Genomic DNA, 12,417 nt, shown 5'->3' with positions numbered 1-12,417 from the left:
ACACACAACACACGACACTGACACACACACAACATACATGAGACATCGCATGTCGCAAATGGCACGCACAGCACGTCACACATCACACCTCGCACGTCACGCACAACACGTTGCATGTCGCACACAATGCATCGCACACCCAGCACCTCGCACGTCACGCACAAGATGTTGCATGTCATGCACACAACGCATCGCACACCCAGCATGTCGCACATCACACCTTGCACGTCACGCACAAGATGTCACACGTTGCATGTCACGCGCACAATTCGTCGCACGCACATCACACATCACACCTTGCACGTCACGCACAAGATGTCACACGTTGCATGTCACGCGCACAATTCGTCGCACGCACATCACACATCACATCTCGCACGTCACGCACAAGATGTCACACGTTGCATGTCACGCGCGCAACGCATCGCACACCCAGCACATCACAATCACACCTCACACGTCACACACAACACGTTGCATGTCACGCACACAATGCGTCGCACACCCAGCATGTTGCAAATCGCACCTCGTACGTCACGCACAACACGTCACACGTTGCATGTCACGCACACAAAGCGTCACACACCCAGCACGTCGCACGTCACGCAGAACACGTCGCATGAAACACAAAACAGCACACAACACACACAAGTCACACACAACACAGGGCACCAACACAAATACACAATACCTCACCCGACACACACAATGGCACACACACAACACGACACAAAGTATCACACACAAAACATTACACGCGCAACATATGGCACCGACACACACAAACAACCCACGGCACCAACACACACAACACGTGACACGACACACAAAGTGGCACACAAGATGCACAAAAATCACACATGACACCGACACACACATAACATGACACACAACACGTTAGACACACACACATTCAACACAACACTCAAGACAACACAAAATGACACATGTCGCACATGCTACGCACGTGAGATATGCACACACCCACGACACCGACACACACACCGCACAAGGACACACAAAATTGCACACAAAACATCACAGAGAAAACATCACACGACCAACACACACGACACGTTGCACGTCATGCAGAAGTCACACTTCGCACACCTACAACATGTTGCACAACCTGTCACACACGACACACAAATCACACACAACACTCATGACACAAAATGTACACAACACGACACACAAAATGACACACAAAACATCACACACATGGCTCGTTGCACGTCATACACAAGTCACACTTTGCACCAACACACACAACATGACACACAACACCTCAAATGACACAGAAAATGGTACACAACACAACACACCCACAACACAAAGCATCACACACAAAATGTCACACACACAACACACGACACTGATGCACACACAACACACATGAGACGTCGCATGTCGCGAATGGCACACAGCACGTACGTCGCACATATGTCACGCGTCTCACTTTGCGCGTTGCATGTCATACATCACGCACAATACGTCGCACATTGCATGCAACAACACAGAGCATGTCGCACATTGAATGTCACACACACAACACGTTGCACATCACACGTCGCAAGGTGCACATCACGAACAACATGTCGCATGAAATACGAAACGGCACACAACAGAACACACAAAGGTCACACAATACATGACACCGACACACAAACACACAACGGCACAACATGACACAAAACATCACACACAACACAGAACACTCAAGGAAACACACAACACACAGAACACGACACACACATGTCTCACGACACACAAAGCAGCACACAACACGACACGCACAAATCACAACACCGACACACACGACCCAACACACAACACGTCACACACACACACTCAACCCTCAAGACAACACGCAACACACGACCCAACACACACACACAACAGGACACACAATACCTCATACCACACACAACACAATACACACACAACAGGACATGGAAAGCATCACATACAACACACACACACACACACAACAAACACACATGACATGTCACACTTCGCAAATGGCACACGTCATGCGTCACGTCAACCAAAACACGTCGCATGAAACACAAAATGTCACACGACACACAAGTCACAAACAACACCCGAAACTGACACACAAGCACACATCTCACACGACACACAAAATGGCACACAACACGACACACACAAGTCACAAACAACACCCGAAACTGACACACAAGCACACATCTCACACGACACACAAAATGGCACACAACACGACACACACAAGTCACAAACAACACCCGAAACTGACACACAAGCACACAAGCACACATCTCACACGACGCTTAAGGCAACACACAACATGACACACAACACGTCTCACAAAGAATATGACACACATCACGTCTCTCACACACACACATCAGGTGACACCGACACACAACACTCAAGGAAACACAACACGACACACACGTCACACAACACACACATCGGCACACAACACTACACACAAATCACACAACACAACACCAACACACACAACATGTCGCACAAATTCAACACAGTACTCAAGACAACACACAACACGTAGAACACGACACACCTCACACACAATGAGACACACAACACACAACCCGACACACACAATGAGACACAACTTCACACACAACACATGACACCAACACACACAACACGTTTCAAACACAATGTGACATATGTCACACATACAGAAACACATCTCACACATGACACGGACACACTCAAGGAAACACACAACATGGCACACAACACGTCACACGAGACACAACGGCACACAAGACACATTGACACACAAACTCACAACACGACACACACAACGGCACACAAGACACATTGACACACAAACTCACAACACGACACACACAACGGCACACAAGACACATTGACACACAAACTCACAAGACGACACTCAAGACAACACACACAACATGTTATGTGAATGGTGGGGTTGTCACTGGGCAGCAGGTGCAGAGTTGGGGTCTCTTGCTCTTTCAGGAGCCGGTGACTTTCGAGGGGGTGGCTGTGTATTTCACTGAGGAAGAGTGGGCTCCTCTGGACCGCACTCAGAGAGCCGTCTACAGAGACGTCACGCAGGAGAACTATGAGAATGTCACCTCGCTGGGTAAGGATTCCTGTCCCCTTGGTTCTTAGAAGGGGAAATGAAGAGTTAAGGTTCACATTGCACCCTCAGTTTTGCCTTGTTTCAGCAACACCCCTACAGGCCAATGACACACAGACTTCGCACTCGACCCTCCCCGCTACAGAACGCTTTGGGAGCAGAGCACAGGCGCAGGACAGCACAACCGCTAACACCGTCTCTTTGTTAAGGCAAAACTTGGGATTAGGTCTGATCTAGGGAACAGAAGCTGCCTACCCCTGGCCTGCACTCAGACACTGAGCCTACTGCGCACAGTCCATCTCAGACTTCCATAATGTCACCAACCCTTTACCCTTCCAATGAGGATTCCTTCCGAGTCAGTGCCTTCACTTACCCCTTACTGAGCCCCGGAGACCCCTAGCATGTACAGCACCAGCCTGCTGACAATTCTTGTGGCAAGAACATGCCTTTGTGCGCCTTTATTGATGCTACCTACACCGCTCAGCACTGAAATGAGGACTACCTGTTCCTTACAGTTTCACGTGCTCCTCTCTTCGTGGCACAGCTCTGCCCAGCTGCTCCAACTAGTCCCTCCACCGTTCATTTAAAGCTGCAGCTGGTACAGTGCACACTGCTGGAGTGAATGGGGAGAAATGCTGCTGTTCAAATCTGAGGAACGTAAAACACCCAATGGCATGTTCTTAGTCCTTCTTTCTGTTAATCAATAAATTTTTAGGCTGGGGGAGACTATTTGACCTCCTGTGTTATACAGGCTGTGGAGTTTCATCCAGTTACCACTGTAGTACGCAGAATTCTTTGTTTTTGACAAAAACATCTTGCAGAAAGGCATCCTGTCCTGACTTGAAGACTGCAAGAGATGGAAAATTTGCCCCTTCCTTGGGTAGTTTGGTAACCTTGGCACCACCCTTCCTGACCTATTCCCAGTGATATTTTCCAGCTCCAGGGCTAGGGGGTAGGGGTGGAGTTAAGGTTACATTGCAGGGGTGGTGTGTAGTTTAATTCTTCATTTCCTGGTTTTCAGAGGTTTTATTTTTCACCACTATCCACATGCTGGAAGGGCACGAGGTAGGACTAGGCATCCTTAACTGTGCTTAATGTACTTTATGGGCCTTTAATTTCCTTGTTTTTCTTTTTCATGTACTTTTTTGCCACTGTAACTATGTTGACACTACAGTTTTTGCTGCAATTTATGTCAGGTGGGGATGCAATTTTTGACATCGCTAACTGACAGAGCAATGGGCTCAGAGTTAGTTCCAGCACCTCAGGTGACAAGAGGGTCTCTGTGACCCAACCCATCACAGGGGGGGCTGGTGAGGGGTAGGAAGGGAAGCATTCAGGGAGTCAGAGATTGTAGCACTTCACTGAGGCTGCTTTTGCTGAAGTCTTTAATGACCAGTCCCTAGGCAAAGCTCAGAACCAGCACTCCATCCTCCTTCTCCTTGACCTGTCAGCTGTCTGATACCACTGACCATGGTCCTCGTCTTGAAATTTGATCTTCCCTTATCCTCTTCTGCTTAGGGTTAGGGTAGGGAGAAGTAGTAACTGGCTTGTTCTGCAGCATGGGATGTTTATTTTGGATATTAGGAAAAACTTTCCAACTGTGCATATAGATAAGTACCGGAATACGTTACCAAGAGAGGTTGTGGAATCTTGGTCACTGGAGGTTTTTAAGAAGAGGTTAGACCAATGGTCTATGTATACTTGGTCCTGTTTCAGGGCTGGAGGATGGACTAGCTGACATCTTGAGGTCCTTTTACCCCGTGCGTTTCTGTGATTTTATGGTTCATTATCCTAGCCCTTCACTTTGACCTTGTCTCCCTCTGGAGAATGGCGGCTTTATTTAGTAGGGTTTTTTTTAATGAAAAATATGCATGGGTCAGCTTCCCTCTCAATCTGCTTTGTTAGCCACTGAGTGTGAAGGAATGAATTCCCCTTCTGGGATGGGGATGTGATTCCTGTTGAAGTAGCATAGGCCTGTTTCCATTTACATGGAAACATTATCAAGGACTATCCACATATGTATGAAGCACACTGGACAATGGAAGTTTCCTGGAGGTTAATGTGTAATGACTAGGTCCAAGGGAAGCAGAACACGGGAACACAACTGCACTGCACTTTGGGACACAGGTACAAAAGTACAGACTGGGCTTAAATTTGCTGCTATTCAGGGCAAAAAAACAAGGCAACACAGAGAGAGAGAGAGAGGTTGCAGATTGGTCTGGAGCTCAGTCTCTTAAGCCTGAGCTGCAGTGTCTACACCAGTGGTCTGTGTACCCCTGGGGTACGCAGAGGTCTTCCAGAGTTGCTATGGAAAAATCACTCGCTAAGTCAATACAAAGTAAAATTTCATACGACTTGCTTATGCTGATCTATATACTATGCTGTCATAAGAATAAAGGGAAGGGTAAGCACCTTTCTGTATACAGTGCTATAAAATCCCTCCTGACCAGAGGCAAAACCTTTTCACCTGTAAAGGGTTGTTAAGCTAAAATAACCTCACTGGCACCTGACCAAAATGACCAGTGAGGAGACAAGATACTTTCAAAGCTGGAGGGAGGGAAACAAAGGGTTTCTCTATCTGTGTGATGCTTTTGCCGGGAACGGATCAGGAATGCAGTCTCAGAACTTCTGTTAGTTAGTAAGTAACCTAGCTAGAAATGTGTTAGATTTCCTTTTGTTTAATGGCTGGTAAAATAAGCTGTGCTGAATGGGATGTATATTCCTGTTTTTGTGTCTTTTTGTAACTTAAGGTTTTGCCTACAGGGATTCTCTATGTTTTGAATCTGATTACCCTGTAAGGTATTTACCATCCTGATTTTACAGTGGTGATTCTTTTACCTTTTCTTTAATAAAAATTCTTCTTTTAAGAACCTGATTGCTTTTTCATTGTTATTAAGATCCAAGGGTTTGGGTCTGTGTTCCCCTGTACAAATTGGTGAGGATTTTTATCAAGCCTTCCCCAGGAAAGGGGGTATAGGGCTTGGGGGGATATTTTGGGGGAAGACGTCTCTAAGTGGACTCTTTCCCTGTTCTTTGTTTAACACACTTGGTGGTGGCAGCATAGGGTTCAAGGTCAAGGCAAAGTTTATACCTTGGGGAAGTTTTTTACCTAAGCTGGTAAGAATAAGCTTAGGGGGTCTTTTATGCAGGTCTCCACATCTGAACCCTAGAGTACAGAGTGGGGAAGGAACCTTGACATATGCACTGAAATGTAAGTACAATATTTATATTTCGATTATTTATTTTATAATTATATGGTAAAAATGAGCAACTCAGTAATTCATGGTGTGCAGTGACACTTTTGTATTTTTCTGTCTGATTTTATAAGCAAGTAGTTTTTAAATGAGGTGTAACTTGGAGGTACGCAAGACAAATCGGACTTGTGGAAGGGGCACAGTAGTATAGAAAGACACCGGTCTACACAGCTGTTTTTAATGGGCTAGCACCTACAGTGGAGCACCATAGGGAGGCACATCTCAAAGAACCATCATTGATGCACAAGTTGAGTAATTTCTTCTTTTGCTGTTACCTGATCTCACTGGTCGTCTTTACCCTGGGCAGGATTTCCAGTTTCCAAACCCGATGTCATCTCCCAGCTGAAACAAGGGGAAGAGCCGTGGGTCCCAGATCTCTGGGGCTCAGAGGAAAGAGAGATCCTGAGAGGCAGCCGCATGGGTGAGGGATGATTAAACCTACTCAGTGCTTGAAGGAAACAGCTGGGATTCCCAACAAAGACCTTGTGAGATCTCTGGGTTCAGGGTGGTCCCCAGCAGGTGTCATATCCTCAGGGCAGATACTGTTCTTGGCTCCCTACCCATCCTAACTCCTGGCAGTAGTTCCCTCCCGAAGCTCCTTTCTCCCTGGGGCGTGTTTGGATGGGAACTGGATTCAGAATTGATCCCCTCCTCTTGCCCCTTTGGGGAAGAGTTTGGGGAAATTCAGTCCCTGTTTTTTTTCCATCTTCAGCTATTCTCTTGGTTTGTTCCCCCCTTTTCACTTCTGGTTTCTGAGGTTTTTCTTTCTCTGTCCTAGCAGGTGATGGGATGGTGAGAGAGACCATGGAGCAGAATCCTCAGCAGGAAGATGAGCAAGCGGAACTGCATGAGGCGTTATTGCAAAGATGCACAGGGAGTGTGTCCAGGAGTTGTGAGCAGGGAAAAGGCTCTCAGGGGCAGCACAGGCCAGAAAAGCAGCAGGGAAACCAGCCAGTGCAGAAAGCTGGAATATCTGTTAACTATCAGGGAACTCACAAAGGCCTCAAGGAAACCACGGCCCAGCAGAGAATCCTGACGGGGGAGAGAGATAATACAGGCTTTGAGTGCGGGAAAAAGTTCAGGAGGCACTCACACCTTATTTGCCATCAGAGAATCCACACCGGATTAAGATCCTATGGATGCTGTGAGTGTAGGAAAAAGTTCAGGAGGCGCTCACACCTTATTACACATCAGAGGAGCCACACAGGAGAGAAACCCTATGAATGCTGTGAGTGAGGGAAAACCTTCACTGAGCGCTCAACCCTTATTCGCCGTCAGTGGATCCACACTGGAGAGAAACCCTATGAATGCTGTGAGTGCGGGAAAACCTTTGCTCAGAGCTCAGGCCTTATTACACATCAGAGGAGCCATACAGGAGAGAAAACCCAATGAATGCTGTGAGTGCGGGAAATTCTTCCATCGCAGCTCTTCTCTTATTTATCACCAGAGAAGCTGCAAGGGAGATAAACACCATGAAAATCTTGTCTAGGGCTCAGAAAAGATTTTTTTTTCCTTTTCCTAATTCCCAAGTAGTGAACTTTAAGGCAGCACTTGTGGCGTCTCAGCTCCTTCAGGTGAGTTCTCTGCTTTTCCCTTTTGCAGCTCACCCTTCCTTGGAGTGAAGCCCACAATGTTTTTTATCAGCTCCTTTGTTCTGTGTCATGGAAGTGTGCATCCCTCCAACAAGAATGCCCATCAGTCCCAGGTGGGGAAGCCAGGAGTGACCTTTACTAGGTACATGGAGGTTAAATCTACCTGGGCCTTGACTCCGCTAGGCTTTTCCATGGAGTTAGCTAGATTGAATTACCAATCCTGATGTAAAAACGCAACTATGTTTTCAATAAAGAAAATAGCCCATGTAGTGGCCAGGGTAACGCAGCAAATTTCTAAGGGGGGAGCTTTTCTTGACCTGCTGCTCACAAACCAGGAAGAATTAGTAGGGGAAGCAAAAGTGGATGGGAATCTGGGAGGCAGTGACCATGAGTTGGTTGAGTTCAGGATCCTGACACAGGAAAGAAAGGTAAGCAGCAGGATACAGACCCTGGACTTCAGGAAAGCAGACTTCGACTCCCTCAGGGAACGTATAGGTAGGATCCCCTGGGGGACTAACATGAAGGGGAAAGGAGTCCAGGAGAGCTGGCTGTATTTCAAGGAATCCCTGTTGAGGTTACAGGGACAAACCATACCGATGTGTCGAAAGAATAGTAAATATGGCAGGCGACCAGCTTGGCTTAAAGGTGAAATCCTAGCGGATCTTAAACATAAAAAAGAAGCTTACAAGAAGTGGAAGGTTGGACATATGACCAGGGAAGAGTATAAAAATATTGCTCGGGCATGTAGGAATGAAATCAGGAGGGCCAAATCGCACCTGGAGCTGCAGCTAGCGAGAGATGTTAAGAGTAACAAGAAGGGTTTCTTCAGGTATGTTGGCAACAAGAAGAAAGCCAAGGAAAGTGTGGGCCCCTTAATGAATGAGGGAGGCAACCTAGTGACAGAGGATGTGGAAAAAGCTAATGTACTCAATGCTTTTTTTGCCTCTGTCTTCAGGAACAAGGTCAGCTCCCAGACTGCTGCGCTGGGCATCACAACATAGGGAATAGATGGCCAGCCCTCTGTGGAGAAAGAGGTGGTTAGGGACTATTTAGAAAAGTTGGACGTACACAAGTCCATGGGGCTGGACGAGTTGCATCCGAGAGTGCTAAAGGAACTGGCGGCTGTGATTGCAGAGCCATTGGCCATTATCTTTGAAAACTCGTGGCGAATGGGGGAAGTCCCTGATGACTGGAAAAAGGCTAATGTAGTGCCAATCTTTAAAAAAGGAGGATCCTGGGAACTACAGGCCAGTCAGCCTCACTTCAGTCCCCGGAAAAATCATGGAGCAGGTCCTCAAAGAATCAATCTTGAAGCACTTACATGAGAGGAAACTGATCAGGAACAGTCAGCATGGATTCACCAAGGGAAGGTCATGCCTGACTAATCTAATCGCCTTCTATGATGAGATTACTGGTTCTGTGGATGAAGGGAAAGCAGTGGATGTATTGTTTCTTGACTTTAGCAAAGCTTCTGACACGGTCTCCCACAGTATTCTTGTCAGCAAGTTAAAAAAATGTGGACTAGATGAATGCACTATAAGGTGGGTAGAAAGTTGGCTAGATTGTCGGGCTCAACGGATAGTGATCAATGGCTCAATGTCTAGTTGGCAGCTGATGTCAAGTGGAGTACCCCAGGGGTCAGTTCTGGGGCCGGTTTTGTTCAATATCTTCATAAATGATCTGGAGGATGGTGTGGATTGCACTCTCAGCAAATTTGCGGATGATACTAAACTGGGAGGAGCGGTAGATATGCTGGAGGGCAGGGATAGGATACAGAGGAACCTAGACAAATTGGAGGATTGGGCCTGTCAAGGTTCCTCCCCCACTCTGAACTCTAGGGTACAGATGTGGGGACCTGCATGAAAAACCTCCTAAGCTTATCTTTACCAGCTTAGGTCAAAACTTCCCCAAGGTACAAAATATTACCCCCGTTATCCTTGGACTGGCCGCTACCACCACCAAACTAATACTGGTTACTGGGGAAGAGCTGTTTGGACGCGTCCTTCCCCCCCAAAATACTTCCCAAAACCTTGCACCCCACTTCCTGGACAAGGTTTGGTAAAAAGCCTCACCAATTTGCCTACGTGACTACAGACCCAGACCCTTGGATCTTAAGAACAATGAACAATCCTCCCAACACTTGCACTCCCCCTTTCCTGGGAAATGTTGGATAAAAAGCCTCACCAATTTGCATAGGTGACCACAGACCCAAACCCTTGGATCTGAAAACAATGAAAAAGCATTCAGTGTTTTACAAGAAGACTTTTAATAAAAAATAGAAGTAAATAGAAATAAAGAAATCCCCCCTGTAAAATCAGGATGGTAGATATCTTACAGGGTAATTAGATTCAAAAACATAGAGAACCCCTCTAGGCAAAACCTTAAGTTACAAAAAAGATACACAGACAGAAATAGTTATTCTATTCAGCACAATTCTTTTCTCAGCCATTTAAAGAAATCATAATCTAACACATACCTAGCTAGATTACTTACTAAAAGTTCTAAGACTCCATTCCTGTTCTGTCCCTGGCCAAGACGACTACAGACAGACACAGACCCTTTGTTTCTCTCCCTCCTCCCAGCTTTTGAAAGTATCTTGTCTCCTCATTGGTCATTTTGGTCAGGTGCCAGCGAGGTTACCTTTAGCTTCTTAACCCTTTACAGGTGAGAGGAGCTTTCCCCTGGCCAGGAGGGATTTCAAAGGGGTTTACCCTTCCCTTTATATTTATGACACGCCCCCCAAATCTCAGCTAGGGTGAAACACTGGCTGGGATTTCTTCCTGGAGCTCTAGGAAAACAGAGTTAATAAGACACATGCATCTCTAAATATACTACCAAGTACATAAAGACTAACAATATTTTCCACATCTCAAGGACGATTTTAACCAGTTGATTCTGGGAAACTTTCACGGGAGAGTGCATCAGCCACTTTGTTAGAAGCTCCTGAGATGTGTTGGATGTCGAAATCAAAATCTTGGAGAGCTAAACTCCACCGAAGAAGTTTTTTGTTAGTTTCTTTGACGGTGTGAAGCCACTTTAGTGCAGCATGGTCGGTTTGCAGGTGGAAACGCCGTCCCCAAACATATGGGCGTAGCTTTTCCAGAGCGTAGACAATGGCATAACATTCTTTTTCAGTGACTGACCAGTTGCTTTCCCTCTCAGACAGTTTTTTGCTGAGAAACACTACAGGGTGGAATTCTTGATCAGGTCCTTTCTGCATTAAAACTGCTCCCACACCACGCTCGGATGCATCTGTGGTTACTAGGAACGGTTTGTCAAAGTCTGGGGCCCTTAGTACAGGGTCAGACATGAATGTCGCTTTAAGCTTGTTAAAGGCCTTCTGACACTTTCCGGTCCACTGAAGAGCATTTGGCTGTTTCTTTTTGGTTAGGTCTGTCAGTGGGGCAGCGATTTGGCTGTTGTGCGCGCGCCTTGGGCGATTTGTGGGCGTGCCGGGGGCGATTTGTGGGTGTGCCGGGGGCGATTTGTGGGCGCGCCGGGGGCACTCCGTGCATGCTTTTTGTGCGCCGTGCGCGCTTTCTGTGTGTCATTTTGCGTGCCATTTGATGTGTTCTGTGTCAACTGTTGCGTGCGTGTGACGTACGTGAAACGTGCTGTGCCACGTGCAACGTCTTGTCTGTGTGTGTCGGTGTCGTGTCATGTGTTACGTGACGTGTCGTGTGTCTGGGTCGTGTGATGTGACGTGTCATGTGACGTGGTGTGTGACGTGTCGTGTTTTCTTGAGTGTTCTGTTTAGTGTGTGTGTGACGTGTCCTGTGAGAGTGTGGTGCCGTTTTGTGAGTTGTGTGTGTGTGTGATTTGTGTGTCCTGTTGTGTGCCATTTTGTGGGTCGTGTGACGTGTTGTGTTTGTGTGAGATGTGTTGTGTGTCGTGTGCCCTTTGTGTGTCACGATGTGTGCACCATTTTTGTGTGTCGCGTTGTGTGAGGCGGTGTGTCATGTTGTGTGTGTCGCTGTCGTGTCGTGTGAGGCAGTGTGTCGCGTTGTGTGTCTTGTGAGGCGGTGTGTCGTGTTGTGTGTCGCTGTCGTGTGTGCCGTTTTTGTGTGTCGTGTGTGCCGTTTTTGTGTTGTGTCGTGTGAGGCAGTGCATCATGTTGTGTCGCTGTCATGTGTGATTTGTGTCGTGTTGTGTGCTGTTTTGTGTGTCATGTGACGTGTTGTGTGTGTGACGTGTTTTGTGTCGGTATCATGTGCCGGTGTCATGTGCGGTGTTGTGTGTCGTGTTGTCTGCTGTTGTGTGCCATTTTGTGTGTGACGTGTTGTCTGCCGTTGTGTCGTGTGACCCATGTGTTTGTGTATGTGCGACGTGAGATGCGCAACATGCCTGCGATGCGCGACGTGCCGCGTGTGAGACGTGCGATGTCTTGTGCGATATACGACATGCGGTGTACAACCTGTTATGTGCTGGGTGTGCCACCTGCAACGTG

The 12,417-nt window shown here is 47.1% G+C and overlaps 1 pseudogene across 1 annotated transcript; it reads left to right on the top strand.

Annotated features, from left to right (window-relative positions):
* The first annotated feature begins 3,756 nt into the window (after window positions 1-3,756).
* On the top strand, window positions 3,757-8,202 carry LOC140901474 (uncharacterized; annotated as a pseudogene). The gene is made up of 3 exons (XR_013634887.1): window positions 3,757-3,781; window positions 6,686-6,799; window positions 7,160-8,202. The product of XR_013634887.1 is annotated as an uncharacterized LOC140901474 (transcript).
* The last annotated feature ends 4,215 nt before the right edge of the window (window positions 8,203-12,417 follow it).

Source organism: Lepidochelys kempii, chromosome 21, assembly GCF_965140285.1.
Source record: "Lepidochelys kempii isolate rLepKem1 chromosome 21, rLepKem1.hap1, whole genome shotgun sequence".
NCBI lineage: Eukaryota > Metazoa > Chordata > Testudines > Cheloniidae > Lepidochelys > Lepidochelys kempii.
The sequence above is the reverse complement of the archived record's forward strand: the minus strand, read 5'-3'. Positions and strand labels throughout refer to the sequence as shown.